This window comes from Lipophrys pholis (genome assembly GCF_963383615.2).
Source record: "Lipophrys pholis genome assembly, chromosome: 15".
Taxonomy (NCBI): Eukaryota; Metazoa; Chordata; class Actinopteri; order Blenniiformes; family Blenniidae; genus Lipophrys; species Lipophrys pholis.
Window position 1 is genome coordinate 11,311,173 of NC_137642.1, and position 20,066 is coordinate 11,331,238.

Sequence of the window (20,066 nt, forward strand, 5' to 3'; positions counted from 1 at the left end):
TCCGTGTGGGAAGAGTCCGCGGGCTGAGCAACTTCTTGCTAAGTTTTTCCTCCCGGTTCGAAGTGTGAAGTGAAAAGTCTGCAGGAGCAGCTGTCAGGTGCAGAGCATGACCCAGCGCGTGAGCAGAGCGCACCGGCCGCAGCAACATGCGCTCACAGCGAGTCACACTTTGTGTTTAAAGGACATGGTGGAGGGGAAAAAAAAACCGAAAAGAGTATAGCTCGAGTCTCCACTGCTCCGCTCAGGAAGGAAGAAGAAGAAGAAGAAGAAAAAAAAAGAGAAAAATCCCCTCTCCTCTCCTCTATGGACGGCGGAGCGGCTTGGCTCTGTGGTTTAATCAGATAGGGGCGGAGATGACAACAACATGGACACGGCGAAGTCGTACAGAGCAGCGCGTCCCCCTCTTCCTCCAGAATGGGCTGTGCCTGAGCGAAGCTTTGGGCTGAAAATGAAACCCCTCGCGTTGTGTGTCTGTTTCTAAAAGCTGCAGTCCCACAGATCACCCCCCCCCCCCCCCCCACACACACACACACACTCACCCCCCTTCCCCCCTCCATCCTCCTCCTCCTCTCTTACCTCCATCCCACAGATCCCTTGCATAGAGATGGATGACTTGTCAGACAAAGGCAATAGATTCCAACACTTTGTGATTCGCCCACGTAAAAACCTGCAGCCGAAATGAGGAGGTCCCTGCATCCGACAGCCAGGAAGGGGAGGGAGACGAAATGGGAAATGATGAGACTTTGGGGGTGAAGAATCAAGGAAATTAAAGGCAGGGGGTAGAAGAGAGGTAAAGCACTGACACGCTGCTGTATGTTGTGTAAAATGATGCCGCTCAGAAGGAGTTTCAATAGAAACTCTTGGGAGTGTGACTGAGAAATGCCCATATGGACAATTGTTATTGGACAGTCTATAATAACACTGTCCAATATAATGGTAGTTGCTTCAATGCAGACCTTTACAAATATCTTGCGAAATTAAACTATTACTATTTTTTGAGAACTTTTAGAAGTGCATTTCTTGTAGTATTTTTGTTTTATGTTGAAATTTTTACCTTCTATTTTTAGTATATTTCCAGGAAATAGTTTTCAAACACACACACACACACACACACACACACACACACACACACACACACACACACACACACACACACACACACACACACACACACAGCTAAGAAAGAGGAGCAGAGAAAATACACTGAACCTGGTTCACGCACAGCTCACAAAAAAGTGTGTGTGTGTGTGTGTGTGTGTGTGTGTGTGTGTGTGTGTGTGTGTGTGTGTGTGTGTGTGTGTGTGTGTGTGTGTGTGTGTGTGTGTGTGTGTGTGTGTGTGTGGTCAGAGCGGAGGTGTGCAAGGTGAGCTTGAAGGCAGCCTGCAGAGGGAGAGTCAGTCAGTAGGCCATCATCATCATCATCATCATCATCGCCACCATCATCATCTATACTCCACCGCCTGTGTGCGGCGCCGCTCTGTAGATGGCGCTCATACAGTAGGTTACGCAGCCTGCTGTGCTCATGCAAGCATACAGGTAGATGCAGAATAACGCTGCTGAGGTTTGACGGGTCAAAGGTTGATGGTAGGAGTACTGGGGATTATGCACTATTGATATTTTCAGTTTGAACTTAATCTGAAGGCGAATAATATTAAATCAAATTTAATAATAATAATATAATAAACCTTTCATGTGGCTGCAGCGGAGGATTTTCATCGACTTTTACATGCTTGTTTTAGCAATGTCAGAACAGTGAAAGTTTTTGAAATATTCCTTAATTTTGCTGCGATATTGTTAAACTGTGAACAATGTCTCGCAGACGCAATACTGACACCCAATGCCTTTTTCCAAACTTCTGCATTTCTTTTGGAGAGACCCAGTCAAACAAATGCCACAATTCTATTCAGTCGTTATTTTGAGGTTTTGGGGAATTCATGTCTCGGGGTTTTGTGTTGCGTACAGATGCCCCCTGCACACGTTTGACAACGATTCCTCTTTTTTCTTTTCTTTTTTTTTTTCTTTTTTTTTTTTTGTTTCTGCATTTTTTGGGGAGGCAGCTTCTGGTACAATATGTAGCACCATGGGCTGTAATTTCACACGTCAGTGCACTTTTGCCCTAAAGCTGCTGCTGTTTCGCCCACAACAGCCCTATTTGCCCCCACGTCCCCCCCCCCCCCCTCTCTCTCTCTCTCTCTCTCTCTCTCTCTCTCTCTCTCTGTATACTGCCACGACGACGTGCCCGTGTCACAGTGCTACAGCGAAACAAACGGTGTGATAATTAAGAAACAGTTAGTCCTGACTTCACCTCCTTTAAAAACCCCAGCCACCCAGGACCCTGTGCCATTATGTTTTCGATTTTTACCTGCATTATACAATAAAGAGCCTCCTAACAGTTTTCACACACAATAAGAAAAAGTGGATTTTAATATATTCCAGGCACCTAAAACAATTGCACAAATGTTCTTGCTTTCTAAACATGGTGTTTTTATTGATATCTGCAGAGGCTGAATAGTTATAGATCACGAAGACCTGTCGACCTGTCCTTCCTTTTCTTTATTGTTTTTTTTGGACATATACATTATTATTATTATTATTATTATTATTATTATTATTATTATTATTATTATTATTATTATTATTATTATTATTATTATTATTATTGTGTGCCACCAGAGGAAACAGACCAGAACGACGGAAGGAGGGAGGGATGATGAATTTCCAAGAAGGACTAAACAAATCCTTTCCTTCCGTTGTTTGAAACATATGGCCTGTAACGCGCACTCAGGTCAATCGATACCACTGTTGTTATCGTCCTGCTGTCTGGGCCGATGCAGGGGTCCCCCCCCAAAATCATTTCGAAACCCCCGTAAGTCCTCTCGCCTGATTTCAAATATTTTTATAATAAAGTTTTTGTTAAAGACAGGGCGCTATACCGAACTGGGGCTACAATTTAATTCTTAAATAATTGGAAATCCAATGGAAAATCCCTGTAAACTCTCCTCAGCCCTCTGTTTCCCTGCAGCACTGTGCAAGTTTAAGTGTAAAGTGGGAAGCTTGTTAATTTAAAGCTCATCTAAACCTTTCTGGATAAACCTTAACTCGGAGTTTAATGATGACAGATTCATCTGCGTGAGACATTTAAAACAATAATAAAATCTCTCTCTTTTTTGTTTTGCTTTGGGTTTCTTTTTTTTTTTTTTTGCTTTTTGCACGGCTTTTATATATAAACTGTGTCTGATTTTATTTTCCAACCAGGACACTCAGGTGCCACGTGGTAAAACATACCTGCAGGGTGATAGAGTGATCCATTTAAAACTTCAGCAATCGTTTAAAAAAAAAAAAAAAAGAAGCAAAACAGAGATTTTACCCGATACACTAAAAATACACACTACAAAAAGTTTCCTTTTTTTTTTTTTTTTTTTTTAGTTAAAACATCAGTATCATATCTGGAGCCAGTCGCTGCATCCCACAATGATTTGGAGTCTCCTGACACCCAGAGCCATATGGGTAGGCTTTGCCAAACTGCAGGATATCAGCTGCGTCCTTAGATTGCTTATTCATGTGCTTTATAACGGGAGCAGATGGATATCAATTTGACTCTATTCTCGACACCATCACAGATTGATTTTGTACTTGCTTTTAATTTTGCCATAATTAATTAGATCATTACAACTGTTTTCCATTGATCTTCCCATCTAAACCCAAAATTGAGAGGTGAATTAGATTGTGATCTATGTTTTCAATTACAGCCTCTGGAATATAGACGATGTTAATGGACTATTAAACCAATTGGTATAATAATAATAATAATAATAATAATAATAATAATAATAATAATAATAATAATAATAATAATAATAATAATAGTAATTAATAATAATAAATATTATGAATTGTCTGGCATATGATGAATTAAAACGTACGCATAATTGCCTGATTTGGAAAGGCAAGAGCTGATTTTTCTACAAATGTAAATTATTGTATTAAATAATATTTTAAATGTGAAACTCCGTCCAAACCCAGCTCAATGCGGCCAACGTACCTGCAAACAAACGCTGACATTAGTGCGGAGCAGAGGGAGAAATCCTTACCTGATCGACCCGCGCTGTGAGGCATGGCTTTCCCTTGTCTAATGGTGCGTCTCTCCGATGCAGCCCAGTAGATCTGTCCGGCCTCCTGCGCTCCCTCCCCGGCTGGGCGTCGTGCTTCTCCCCGCTGGTTGTCAGAATCTTTGACCGATCATCCAAAACTAAACGGTTTAGGCGACAACAAAAAGAGGAAGCAACCCTGCTCCAATGAACTACGGATTGATAAAGGAACAAGAAAAATAGAAATCAAAGAACACAGAGGCTTGCAGGTGCCGAATTAAAAGAAACTGTAAAAACTAGTCTGCAATGAGGGGAAAAAGGGATTTTACTTTGTAAACAGCTGCTCGGTCCAATTGGTGTATATTTATGAAATATTTACTGTATTGGTGATGTGTTTTTATATTAATGAAATATTATATTGTATGTTAATGTTTTTTTTTTACTATAACTTATAATTTCCTATAATCTATCTATCTATCTATCTATCTATCTATCTATCTATCTATCTATTGAATATTGCAAACATATGGAAAATATTTAACAAAGAGGGGAAGAAACAGACATGTACTGCCTGTACTTTTTCAAAATGTTGTATATTAACTTTACCGTGGTACTTTAGGCCACGGTTCTGTACACACACACACACACACATGCAAATACAATACAATGTTGAAGCCGTGCATGTTCATTTCCCACAATTGTTTAGTAATTGATGTTTGTTTTCCGCTTGTTTTTAGCCGCTCACTCAAAAAAAGCAAGAGATTCATTCCAGTCAGGTATTAAACTGATAAACTTCAAACAGGAGGAAACTTTCTCAGTGTGTTTAACAGTGTAACGAAATACAAAAAATGAAGAAGGGAGAGTATAAAACTTAGTAACTGGAACATTAACAGATGAATAACCAGTAAAAATGCAATATTACAATATCCACAAGAACGACAGAGCGTGGTAAAGCTATAAAATCCAACATTAAAAGATTATAGCTTCTTTATCGGCTATTTAACAAACATTTTGTATTATAAGACTCTTTACAGTGCTTGAAGTTCAAAAATGGTCATAAGGCTGCCACTGGACCAAAGACCAGTAATGGATATTATGGTACACTTTATGCTCAGCCTGAAAAGCTCCTCTCCTGACTAAACTGTTGTTTAAGACAGAATCTACTCTGCAGCTCATAGCTATATGCTCCTAAAATCTTCATGACAGGTGCAGGTCAAGGCCGATTGTAGTGCTTCAAAAGTATTCAATACTTTGAACAAAGTCCAAAAAAACAAGTGAAAGCACTGATACTGGTGTATTTTCTGATTACTCTTATGCATTTTCAAAGATAAAAATTGTACCTTCTAGAAAATAGAATAATAAAGTAAACCTCCAACAGACAACAGGCCCATATTTGCTTTATTTTTTAAATTCATGATGTTGGAGTTTGGCAGGTAGTAACACACTGAGACATTATTGCCTTGTTTTTACTGTGTATAACGTTCATTGATGTGGGTATTAAAAACACATTTCCAGCAGTGGAAGTTGAGTTTGCATTGGTAATTGTGACATTAATGATCTTAATAAGTGTATTTTTTTTCCCCCCCTTGGCCTGGTCAGGCGGCACACTGGGCGTCTGCAGGAACATCCGAATGGGAGGAACCCAAATCGAGGGTCTTAAATGGCCATAAAGCTGTGTGGGCTGTCAGTAATGGAACCTAAGCTCTTTTCACAGCCACAAAACACATTTACGGGTTATGACCGGGAGTCTGCGAGAGAGGCAGATTGAAATTGAGGCAGAGGAGTGAGTTTGGTTGGACGTCGTTTGTGGTGGAGGAGGAGAGAGATCTTATGGCAGAGTCCATTAGCCTGGTCACGAGTATCTACTCTCTCCAAGATTGCCAGGAGGGTTAAAAAAATAGGGGGGGGGGGGGGGCTAGTGGTAAAAGGTGTGTATACGTGGAAGTTTGGGGACGATCAGGTTAATGTTGAGGTCTGTATCTGTAAACTGGCTGGCCCCATCTGCTCTCCACGGAGAGGCAAAGTTCTCACCTACATTTCCGCCCATTTGTCCTCAAATCCCGTGTACTGCCACCACCACCCCTCCTTTCCTATATTTAAAAAAAAAAATAAAAATTGTGTCCCACTTGCTCATGGGCTGAACATTAAATAAACCTCCCTCCCTTCACCCTTCATGCCCCTCCATCTCTCCTTGGCACCACCTCCCTCTCTTCACATGGAGGCCACAGTAACTCTATGCACCAGGCAGTGCTCATCATTTATCACAACACACACACACACACACACACACACACACACACACACACACACACACACACACACACACACACACACACACACACACACACACACACACACACACACACACACACACACAGTCCATTATATTTCATTTGTTTTTATTCTTTGTTTTTTTAGAGGTCAAATAAAAAAAAAACTGCTGTTATTTCACTATAACATATATAGGTATATATTAAAGGTCAAATATTCTTCTTCCTTCTTTTTTTTTTGGGGTCCTGAGGGAAATAAGTAGCCAAACTAAGACAACAACGCGACAATATGTTTCCTGCCTGGTGTCTGGATGGTTTGCTGGAAATCTGGGCTGAGCGACAGCCAGTATCATCATCATCAACTCTTGCCAGCTTTTCATATTTAAAGCCAGCAAGGGTTTAATTACCAAATGATGACAGTGTCATATGGTACCATGATGGCACAGAATGAGTGTGTGAAATGTGTGTAGTTGTACGCGCGCACATGTGTGTGTGTGTGTGTGTGTGTGTGTGTGTGTATGTGTGTGTGTGTGTGTGTGTGTGTGTCACACTCTCTCTCCGTCTCTCCCCTTTCTACCACTGTACACATTTTTTTGTGGCAAGTATGAACACCTATTGTGTTTTAACATGGTGAATATAGGTATAGCTGAAGGGTTTGAACAGGAGAGAGACAGTGGGCAGGAGATGTTGTGGGAGAAAGAAAAAAAAAGGACAGTAAAACATCTGTAATTTGTAATTTCCCAGTATTCAATGGCTGCTCATGGATTAAAGATTAAAATCTATTGTCTTGACAGATGGGAGAGAGAGGGTAAGGAGAGGGGGACACTCATGCACATCCCATTTCCATTTGTATATGAGCAGCACAGTTTGGCTAATCACAGTGGAAAAAATAAGCTGTCTGCTTGCCTTTCTCTGGGCAATGCCACCATGAGCCTCATTTCCAGCTGTGGAGACATTAGAGGCAGACAGAGGCACAGGACTTGTGTTGAGACGGTGCTGTGTCAAAGACTTATTTGTTTACTGACACTCCAGTGGGAGTAAAACACAGAGTTGCACTGTGATCAGCAGGTAAGAATGGCAGAATAGCACAGTGTCTCCCACCTTCCTAAACCATCAAACCAGCTGTGATGAAATGAGCCACCGAGGTGCTGTGGATCACGTTGAGAGAAAGCATTTTATTCACAACTCAAGCAGCAAGTGCAACAACTGGGGGGCTGTGACATGGCACGTTTTTTATTTGCTGTGATTAAAATTTGTCATTGCCTTGTTGAAAGTGTTGATAGTTGTGCACAGGAAGAGCACATGATGCTGGATGGATAAGTTAGGGTTTCTAGTTTAGTCTGTGTGGTCTGTACTAAGAGGGCTGTGTGTAGTGTAATGTGTGTGTGTGTGGTGGTGGTGGGGGGGGGGGGTGTAATGGTCTGGTCAGTGGAGTGAAGCAGACCACCTGAGAGTTGTTTTTGGGCATTAGTGTGTTCTCTCTATCTCTCTCTCTCTCTCTCTCTCTCTCTCTCGCTCTCTCTCCCGTGTGTGTGTGATATATGACACTGGCCATCTGAAGGAGGTACCATGCTCTCTCTCTCTCCAAGTCGCATGAAAGGGAGCTGTGAAGCCCGATGAATTAAAGCCTCTTTTCAATAAAACATCAGAGTCTTTCAGTAACACACGCTTGAGATGCCCCAGTAATTGACTTTTGGACTTTAGGATTTACATGAACCCTCCAAAAGAAGCTTACCTGTGCAGCGATGCCCCTTGAGTCTGCATCCATTCCCTGCTGATGTGGATTTCCATAAACTCATGCAATCTTCTGTTTTTTTGTTCCCCCTTCTCCAAAGTGATGAATTCAAAACTATCCTCTGTAGATAATTTGAAGGATTTATTGAAGTGTTTGAATTTATTTATCTTCACTAACAAATCTTTCCAAATCAATTTTAATCCACAGATCTCTGCCACAGTTGCATTTTAATGTAGTCGTCCTGCAGACTCCACTCCTCTAATGTTTATGAGTGCAGTCAGTCGTTACATATTTTCATGTTTTTATTGTGGTTGACAACATAAGTCTAAATTTCACAATTCTTAAAATAATACAGACATACAATTTACTTCATCAAAAAGCTCTTATTGAACCATAAAGCAAGACCCACTCTGGTAATGGACAAGTACAGTATATTGGATGTGAAAAAGCCATGTGTGACTGTCAGACCAAACATTATTCATTGCAGCTGGTCAAAGTAGCCCGAGAGGCTTTGTTCCCTTTTTGTTCTCTTGCAGCCAGAACCCAGAAGCTATTAAAGAGGGCCGGGCTGCTGCGATGGAGGATTACTTGGCCCCATTCCTCACAAGTGCCATTTAACAGTTGCACCTTATAGCTTCCACCAAACATGCAGTGAGAAGTCTGGATGCAAATTAGCAGCTTGAAACATGATGCGAGTCATCAGGTGTCAGCTGGACATTTTGATATACGCGGTTCGACGACTTGTCGCCAGACAAAGTTGTGAATCTCACATGGCGCATAATAAACTCTTTAACAAGATGAGGAAAGTAAGAGTGAAGGAAGATCTATGGGAGGGGCAGAAGTGCTTGGCAGATTTAATTAATCACTGCATATTAAAATGTTTGTTTACAGAAGTGAACAGCTACAAGAGGTCCGATGTTAATTAATTTAAGGCGTACTTCCCCCCCCCCCAGCCTCAGCGATGTGTCACAAGCTGCAGAGCTACTCCCTTTGGCAGGGACTCTGCGTCTCATTGGATATCCATCAATTGCTGCGAGGTGTGTAAGAAACAAAGAGGCACGGAGCACAAATTAGACCCAGTGTTAACATGATTGCATATTAAGATTTCTAATTAGCGGGCAAAAGGAAAAGGTGAAGAAGTTGAGGAGTTTGTGGTGCATGGATGGTCACTTCAAGTAACAAGAGCGTTTGTCTGCGGAGCATCTATTTTGTGTTTCGCCACTGAAATAATTGAATCTCGTGCTCTTTGCGCTAAGCAGCCCAGATGTATGTGTCCGATGCACTGACAGATGCAGTGACGAGACACAGGCGGACTGCCTAACACATGTGCAGCTTCTGTCCAGTCTCCAGAGGTTCCTGTTCGGACAATGATGTATCTAACTTCCCTTCGAGGTCAGCTGGACTGAGTCCAGAACATCACCTGCAATCAATAGTGTTGGTAAAGCAGGCCCAACTGAACGCATGTTAGGGCAAAGACTCCACTCAGAATCCCACTGTGGGGAAGAAAGGGCCTGCATGGCCCATTGCCCTGCTAAAACCAAAACACAGCCAGGTTGGACACCTGACACATGGGTGTCTTTAGGAGAAAGGGTAGAAAATAGTGCAGTGGAAGATTAGGACAGAGGGGACGAACAAAGCCTTGATGCATTGATACACACATCATCTGCAGATCACTGTGAGAGTTTGTTTATAGCGCTGGCTTACACGAGGAAGACAGTCTAGAGGGCGGGTGTTCATTCAGGTGAACAATGGCAGTATTTACGTGTGTACACTTACCTCTGATTATGATTACCTGCCCACAACTTTAAACTCCAGAGCATCTTCTCCAAGTCACACAAATATCTAACACTAGGATATTATGTTCAAGAATGATCGTGAGTTTTTTTTCCCATTTCCGGGAGTAAAATTTGGACTAAAAGCTCATTTGTTTTTGCTCCATTCATGACTGGCGACCATCTGTGGTTCAGTTCTGGGTCTTGTTGTTGTGTTATGGCTCCCCCAGTAGTCTAATTAGGATCAGGAGATCATTTTCTTGAACAATTGTAGTTAATGTCATCTTTGTGATTTTCACACTATCCGAGGTCATCCTGCGGTCTGGTTTGGAATCTGTTGTAGGTCAGTTTAGGCCCACAGACAGGATGTTTATCACCCCGGTGTCCTGACTTGAAGGAAGAAAATACTTTTTCTATTTTTTTGTAGTATACCACATATCTGCATATATAACAGTAAAATACTTTTGGATTTACCGCAATATGTCAAAGTGTTGCAAAGTCATATCAATTTATTTAGCACACCCTTTGTCCAAAGCAATATATATCTGAGTCGTAAAGTCTGACCTCTGAAATATTATCTTCAATAATAGGACTGTTATCATAATTGTGTAGAAAAAATGTAGTTTACCAAGCTCACACAATCATTTTATCAATACCTTATGGAGGAATTATTTTAAGAATGCTACATCCTGAGTATTTCCAAAAACTAAACAAGTGAAACAACAAACCAAAAATAATAATGACGTACCATCTGAAGCACTTGAAAGTGCCAACAGGGCTCTAAGTTGCTCTAAGTACTTCATTATCCTATTTACACTGTAGAAATAAATAACACAATAGAAAGTTAACATTGCAACTGGTATGTGTCTGAGCTATATCTATATCGTACATATTTTATATATATTTTTTAGGGACAATTCAGAAAAATAGGTCTTCTAAATGTTCCGTGTTTAAAACCTTAAGTGATGTATTGGATTCTTCATCCTGTAAGAAGTGCTCAGCGCGTGCTGACAGCATCTCGACCTTCCTGATGTGTAAAATAAAGCAGATAACAAAACAATTACACATTCATCCATCAGCCATTAAGATTCTTGTTCTCTCTCACTAGTATATATCTCATGAAAAAAAAAAGAACCCATTTATAGAGCATACGCTTGTCTTTCTTCTCTCCAAACAGCTAAGATGTTTTTTTTTTTATTATTATTTTTTTTATTCTTTTCATAAAGCTGCAACGGCTTCCTAAATCAAGACGCTGGTTCAGCACAGCCCAGACTCCACAGCTATAAACACTGGTGTCAGGCACAAGGAGGCTGTGGAAATTGGCAGATGCTCAGTAGTGTATGTTGTGCGCGTGTTTGTGCGAAGTCCCACTGTAAGTGGGTTTTGAAGAATTGGGACAGTCATTTGAGCAGCGTGCCGCATCTCTCACAAACAAATGAAGGCCCAGAGCCTCAAAGTGAGATTGATATCTCTTTCTAAACTTCACAGGGAATATTCTAAATATGGAGAATGGTTCCTCATTCCCGTGGGATCAGAAGGGTGCCTCCTCTTTCCACTTTTCCCCACCTCCACACCAACAATAACAGAGAAGAAGAAGAAAAAAAATGGCCTGGGCGCATCTATTGTGTTCATCAATATTCACTCATTCATCGTGTGTCCTGGCAGCTGAAATGTCGACAAGCATGAGCCTGAAATCCACTTTGTCGCAGCGTGGGAGACGTCTGAAATTGAGGTTGGAATTAAAATAGAACAATCCCCCAATTTTTTTCTGGACCGGAGGCAGCGCCATACATTTCACTTAGCGACTGAAAACTTTTCAATTTGTGCGGTGGGTCTTCAACAGAACCCAGCCATTAAATAGGTCAAGGATGGATGTGCTCAGGCTACATCGCTCTCTGAGTCGAACAAAGAAAGTTGGGAGGCACGAAACACTATTTGTTTCACAGAGGAAATGCAAGCAACCGGGAGGGTGTGGGTGATAAACATAAGAATATAATGTAAGGAACAGATAGGCTTCGGGTTCTCTAAAACATCCATAAAATGTCGTGCAGTCATCACATCCAGCTATTTTCAGTGCGGGACTTGATTGGAAAAATGACCTAAAAATGGAAAATCAAAGTGCCGCCACATGTTTTCCCTTTGCAACGTGTCATCACGGGAAACAGTTTCCTGGGTGGGATTCATCTCAGCCAAATGTAACAATTATCACCCCATGGCGACTTTGACTGAGCTGGCCCTGCTCTGACTCACTGACCTGGTCCTGCATGGGTCACAAACTAGGCAGAAGTTTACGACACCGAGGCAGCGGACCTCTGAACACATCTCTGTTAAAATCCTGTCTTTGGGAAATGTGGTGGGATCTGCCAGAATCAATACAACATGGTGATATGTTTTTAATCATTCGCTGCTGATGATGATTTGAGTGTCGTTTTCATGCTTGATGCCTTTAGCTTGTGGCACATGTCCACTCACAGGGTCAGTGATTTCCACAGTTTCAGTGTTATACAATTGTTCTGCTGTACTGGCAATGATCACGTGTGCTTTGTTAAAGTCAATACTCACATTTAAATGCTTCTTTATCCTAACTCTACATGACTATTGGTCTTATTATTTTAAACTTACATCCTTTATGACATTAAGAGCATGTAGGATTGAAGCTAATACCTTTTTAGCCCCATTTTAATCCCTCTCTCCCGAAGCCACTTCATAATGATCTCCTCCTGAAAGGTAAATCAATTATATAACCACGACAAAAGAACCGTTTTGTCATAAAATGGTAATTAGTTTGGGTCCTGACCTCCCTCTTGGCAACCCGACTCCCCCAGCTGAGGACCGGGGCAGGTCCGCAGTCCACACTTAACGATAGGCAGGCGTAACACACTGGCTGAGCATTGTGGGGCTTTTGTCTTCATTCAGGGGGAGATGAAGTTCTTGCCACCACGTTTATCAATCATGGAGGGGCTCCAGCTGTTCCGCGGGCTTCGGCCTGACTTCAACAGCCGGCTTTACAAATTGTCTGTGAATAGCAAGGAAAAGGGACCCCGACCGCACACACAAGCGCGCACACACACACACACACACACACACACACACACACACACACACACCATACACCCACACGCAACACACAGACACACACAAACACATCCACGCACATACGCGCATCTTCAAACGTCCACGCAAAAGCCTTCACCTCGAGTGCAAATACATCCAAATACATAATGCCTCCTATTGTTAACGCCTGGTGACAAATGTTTCTCTGCAGCCTTTTCACACACACGTCCAGCCCTGCAATCTGCTCGCTGCAATTACAAGATGGATTAACGGCTCTTTCGAGCACTGTCATCATCACCTTGCATGCCTTGGAGGAATCCGAGGATGTTGCATTCCTGGGTGAGAATCGCGTCCAATTACAGCTTAATGAATGAAGGAGAGACATATACTACAGAACAAATCAGGCATACATAAGCACTCCGATTTACCTTTAGATATTTCTTTATTCAAGTGGGCTCAGTGTGTCAGAGCTTACAGGAGAGAATCCAACAAGTAAAGAATTATTGCTATATGTTTGCATGGATGATCTGTGGGCCTTCGCCGAGATGAAAAGTTACATGTGTCAAAAATATAGATGGATGAACATATAAATTAGTTGTTCTCCAAGGTCAAATAGTGATTGCGTTGTTACTCTCACATGCCACCGTGTCAAAGCGGTCTGCCCTCCCACTTTTTCATCATATTCTGCACCTCAACAAAATATCAAGAGGATGAAATGAGGGAGACAAAAAGAAGGAGAGGAGAAAGACAGACACACGCAGCCAGGAAAGATGGAGAAAGAGAAAGCAAATACAAATTGATCGTTTGGTGGCTAGATCAGTCATAGTCATCCTGGGCGGATGGATGAATGTCTTTGACGGCCACCACAGGTTCAGGGAGGGAGAGTGTCTGAAAACAAGAGAAATTGGTTCGGGCCCTCGGGAAAGGAATCAATGTGAGAGGGGCATTTAAGTCCTGCACTCTTGTTTTGTGCAGGGATGTAGAGGTGGTCCAAAGTTTGAGGGGTCTCGAATGTGACAGCTGAATTTTCTTTTTGAAACGTATATGTTTTGTTTGCTCCTTTTACAAAGTGAATAGTTGGAGTCAAAGTTTGACATCAATCTGAGCCAGCAATGTGTTTATTCAGGGCAATGAGTAAACCAGGCTGCAGTCGCTTAATATTTTGTTTCACTTTTACATGATAAAATTTGTAGAACTTCAGATTTTATCGTGACTTTTGGAAAACTCTAATAGTATTGAAATTATTGAGAAATTCTTACAATATGTCCCTGGTAATTAATACCTCTGCTTTATTTCATGATTGATCAAATGGGGAAAAAAAACATACAAAAACACCACATTTGTCCACAGCTTTCTCATATATCAGGGTATAACAAGAGTCATAATATTTTATTACTTAATGTTTACACTACAAAGTTATTAGGACCATTAATTTTCACCAACAGAGAAAATCAGTAAGTTCACATGTTATTTTGGTTGCGGATTTCGGAATTTAACTTCAATACAATTAGCTTAATTTAAGAAATGTGTGTGTCTGCACAAAGTAAAAAGGTCTTCCATGGATAATGATTAGACATGCAAACTCATTGAAAATAAAGATTTAGGTGCAAAGACAATTTAAATATTCGTAAGCTTAATTCACTGTGGACAGTGGAGTTCACGTTACCTTTCCTTTCCTCTCTCCTCCTCTGACACCTGCTGTCCAGGAGGCCCGAGGAGGTCAGCAGCTGGCCCGGTCAAAGTACTTCATTTTTTTCTTTTATGGAAAATCTTGCTGCTCCAAATGATGCCCTTTCATCTCCTCTGAGTTGTGGGCCTTCAGCTTTTAATCTTTGACCAGAGTGAGAGGGCGAGGAGGTGATGAGGCAGGTGCTCAGATTTTTCTTTTTCTTTCTTTCTTTTTTTTTTTTTTTTGAGAGCTGCACTAAGAGCAGAAAATAAATTCAAAAGACAATCTATCTGCATCTATCTCAGATTGTGTGAGACTCTCCAGCCGCAGTTCTTGCAGGGATTTTTTTTCTTTTTTTCTTTTTTACACTAATGGCAGCAACTATCTCATTCATGGTGGCAGTAATAGAGTTTTATTAACTGATTAGTCTCTATTTTCAGGGTGGAAACAAGAATCAAAATCTCATGCTAGTTAATGGGGCCATTGTGACTGGAGCAGTTATATCTGTTGGATTATGATTTTTCTGCCAGACAGTCTCTTTGAACGATGATGCAACCAAGTCGACTGTGCTCTGGTAATGAGTCATATGACAACTCCTGGGGTTTCTCCTAACTATCCAGGCAAATGTCAGCAGTCTACCCCCCATTCCCTTTGATGACCTATTAAATATTATGAGGACCCCCTCCTGTGTGCACTGTAGTCTCACTCATATCAAGATGGTGTTTAATGCCCATGAGACAAACAACAGACAGATTAAAGCTATTATACCCCGCTGCACTCCCACATTCACCCTCTACAAAGTGGAGTTGTGATGAGTTGTTTAATAGTTTTGCAGCTTAAAACCCAGTTTATGCAGTGCGACACGGCATTGGACTATAAATGACGTTGGATAATTTATGGTTTAGTTATCGTTCAAAAATAAAGCAGACGTCCTGACCTTTGTGGCAATCCCATCTCACAGAAACGTCATTCTCATAGTCAGAGGACTCACCTCCCCCCTGATCCAGTAGCTGTTATTAATAAAGCTACTGGAACCTAATCAAATTCAAATACTCCTTGTCAGAAAGACAATATATTAAGACAAATGATGATTTTATTCCCAGCCAAATGACAGGCTTCAAATTTCTTGAACATGGTCATTTTCTGCCTTGTAAGTGGAGTATAAAGAGCTAATTATATGATGATCTGAGCAAAAATAACTTCTCATTTTGAAGAATAATGGGAGTGAAATGTTATAGATTAATGGCACTATTTATCTTTTTTAAATTTCTGTCTTTCTCTCGTGATGGCGGCGCTCCCCTAGGAAAATATTCATAAAATGAAATTGAAGTCATAACTTAATAGGTTATTAAAATTTTTTGAATGCATATCACTTCTCCTTTTGCGGCGCTGTAAATTTAAATTGAAGTTTGTGGTGTTCGGAGACACTGGCAGCAGCTTTTTATGGTGGCGAAAGAGAGGGAGGACATGCATCTCTGTCAGTGGGGTATTTGCTAGTCTAATTTTACGGCAGGCCAGATTATCAAGCAGGAATGTCAGTGTGCGCCGGCAGACTGCTGACAACACCTTAGCCCTCACCCATGTGTTTCCATTAGAGAGAGCTGCCGTCCGGGGGCTTGTTCCCACTACTGTTTTCTATTTCTGTCTTTTATCTTGATTTATACTGAGACATTCTGCATATTCCCCTCTTGTCATTTTCTGTCCCGCCTCCAATGCCTGCACTCAGACCCTTGTTCTGGTTTCTCCTCTCGTTCACTCCCTCCAGATTGGCTGTCTTCTGTATTCTTGCCACCTTTTTTTCTTGTTGCTTCTCAGAGGGGGGGCCGGGGTCTCACAAGAGACAGAGAGAAAAAGAGAGAGAGAGATAGAGAGAGAGAGAGAGATGAGACGAAGAGAGACGCTGCGGAAATCTCAGGGGGTCGAGGTAGTGAAGGTGAGAAACCTATCTTTAGCCTACTATCTATGTATGGACACAGTGCCAAAGAAGGTAAGATGTATGGAGGTGATTGAAAAAGAGAGAGGGGGAGCCTGATGGAGGCAGAGGGGTCCATCATCTCAGTTGGATGCGTTGGAGGTGATTTTTACTCAAGGTCAAGGGGCAAATTTATTTATTTCCCTGGAAGTTACAATGAAATTTTACTGAGTACTTTGCTCTGATGATGGGAAGAGATCAGCAGCCGTAAATTTGTCTTGCCATTTGGTTGCCAGTGATGAACCATTTATTATGCTGCCTTCAAGGACACAGCGTGGTATTTGTATGATAGTGCTATTCTATGTAATGATATTCATTTCATTGTGCCATATAACACAAATGAGAAAATTAAGAATAAAACTGCTGGCTGCGGAGGAATACTAGCTTTATTCATAGCTATCTAATGGGATATGTACAGTAAATGTCACATGATATTTGTGATGCCCTTGTCCCGGTTTTACAGAAGCGGTTAAACGTTGATGTTACCCTGCCTTTGAAAAGAACAGAGCTTCTCAGAAGTGTGCAGCACAGGTGGAGAGTTAAATTTGGAGAAAGGTCCTCTTTCTCACTGCCGGAGAGAGCGACTCCGATATAAATTAGTTCTCCCTGTGATAAGATAATGGAGAAATTACCTCCACGTACAACCAAAATTAGCTCATGTTTGGGTTCTCACATTCATCACTCACAAAGAATAGGCCACTTGACAGCGTACTCGTCCCCTTTTTTGTGAGGCCTCTCAGCACACAGCAGACACCTCCAGGGTCCCTCAGAGGGCATGATGAACTAATGCTCTGTATTGATTGGCCATTTAAAAGCCTCTTGTAGCCTTGGGAGTATGTTAATGCCATGAGGCCCTTTCTCCTCGCCGCCTCGTGGTCTCCGGGGCCCTCGTGTGTATTCCTCAGAGGGCTATCACCGGGAGTTCATTAATGGTCAATTACTAATATCTGATGAGGTTCATTGTGTTACAATGGTGCCGTAACCGGACATCTGTTTCTACTGCTTTGTAAACTTCACAACAACACCGCGGCCGGATCACACACTCCGAGTTAGAAATTGTAAGTTCAGAAACCAGGAATGGCATCTTGTTATTTAAGGATTTACAAGCTCTTACGTGGATTTGATGCGGTGTGTTTGGCTTCATATTTACAACAGTACATCTCCCCCATAATTTCCAATATCAGCTCAGTAATTCTGCCTGGTGAAAACCTTAAAATATTCCATAGCGAGATGCTCACACAATCCTGACCTATTTATGCGTGGAGACTTGATAGGCTGTCAGGCCCCCGAGAGGGAAGGGACCCCTGCATGAGGAAAGCCATTCTTTGACTGCCAGCCTGATGTTTGGGGATAATAAAAGGAATAAATCAGACAATTGGGTTGAATATTTCATTTGTTATCCACATTCCTTATGGGAAAATATACACACAAATGTAAAAACAGCAATTTCCCAAACAGCCCCTGTTGGGATTGTGCCAGAGCAGTGGGGTCGTTTCCACGTCTGAAGATAAAGTGCATCTTTACCAGCCTAGTCTCTGCGGTATAAATCTAACAGGCAGCTTATACATTACCTGTTCCAATGTAACACAGCCCCGAATAGATATGTTCTGTTATATGTTATTATTTCCAGTTTGTTTTTCTTCCGCCCACCTCCTGTCTGTCAACACTTCCCTTGCTCTTTCTTTCATGTCCTGTATCGGTTCTCTCCAGAGGACAATATTCAATCTCTGGGACTTTTTGGGTCAGCAGGATAAGTTGTGATGACGATATAATGACCTTCACTTTTCGCTCCCTCTGTTGATGGATCCCAGGAGTTATCTCTCCCTCTGCTGAGAGGTGGAGCTTATCTGAATGAAAAGTCCCTGTGAAGTAATAACCACCGTGCATTGTAGCCACTCGGCTACTTTACAAATGGCAGAAATTAAAGACAGCGCGGTAGAGTAGAGGTATTGTGCTCGGGGGGAATGCAGTTATAAATGTACTCAAAGCTGATGATAATCTGTAATCAGAAGTGATTTCAAACAGAGTTTTGCTTGAGGAGTCAAAGGCCATGACTTCTTACCAGGACTTTATCAGAATTTTAACACTCTGCCGTGGACTCACGATTTATGTAGCTGGAAAGATTATTCTTCCTCATGTTTTTATAATTCAGTTGCTGTCCGCTTTGCCTGTAAATCCAAACTATTGAAGTTAATTGACAATGCACATTATGAATATGTGACAGGCAGCACTGAGCCAAACAGTAAACTATTTGTGCGAGCCACCCGGTGCCAAGAAAAAGGCCTATTTGGTGGGCTTTTTATGCCAGATCAGCACTCTGTCCCACAGTGCCCCGTCCCATCTGTCAGTGAACCCCTTAGCGTCGGGGAGCATGGGGGTGGCAGGGGCTGAAAGCAGGGCAATTGGGATCACTCTGTGTCCCACAGCCATTATCAGTTTTGCCCTGACAACACATCTACTTTTCACTTTCACCCCAGAAATAGGGGAGGCAGACGGGGCTTTCGCAGAGTATGTGGCAAGAGCAGGAGATGATGGACATGAAAATTAACTTCGACTCCCCCCCCCCCCCCCCCCCCCCACCCCCCCTTCCCTCCTTCGTCCAGAGAATGAAGGAAAATGCAGTGTCATGTCTTGTCAGACTTTGGCTCATGGCCAAGAGGATCTTCATGCTAAAGCATGTTTAGCCACTTTGCTCCGTCTGAGTTCAATGTTTAAAAAAATAAAAGAGGCAGGAAAGTGCTGCTTCAGTCTGTGTGACCCAGGAACTCAATGATAATGAAAAGTTAGTAGAAATATATTAACGGAAACTGGACATGGGTGACCGGTGGGCCCCAGGGGCTCCAGAGGGTTATATTTACTTAATACCTCTCCAGATGTCGTGGTATAAGATCTACTTCATAATGTGGCCTTCTGGTGGAAAGGGTTCTTTTTTTTTGCGGGCCTCGCAATGATCAAAGTTGATATAAAATGTGATGACGACACTAAAGTGTGATCAACTTGGTAAAATGAAGTTACTATTATCACATATTGCGTCACTTTTTTTCCTCCTCCAGCTTCAGGAGGAAGCACACCAACAACAAAAAGCCAAATCATAGCGACGGGTGATAAAAGTAACAGGAGAAGTGTACACTTTGTTCTGTAACATCGTAGGTAGGAAAAGAAAAGTGCATTTTGCTTTGAGTTCTGACTTTGATGCTTTTATGTATCAGTGGTGTTTTTTAGATGGGAACAAAGAACTGGCAGTCTTAGTAACAAACAGTGAAAAAAAACACTTGACGTGACTTGACACAAAACACTGACGCAAGTTCCCCTCTCAGACAAAAGCAGAGGGGTAAAATGTGTCCATGCACACATTCGTTTTACTGCTTTAGCTTTTAATTTGTAGTGATATTTAATGCTTAGTGATGTTGAATACTGTTTTTATTAAATATTTTTTCTAAAATATGCTTTTCATTGTGAAAACCAATTTTCTGTACCTGGCCAATTGAATAGTTCAAATGGGCAAA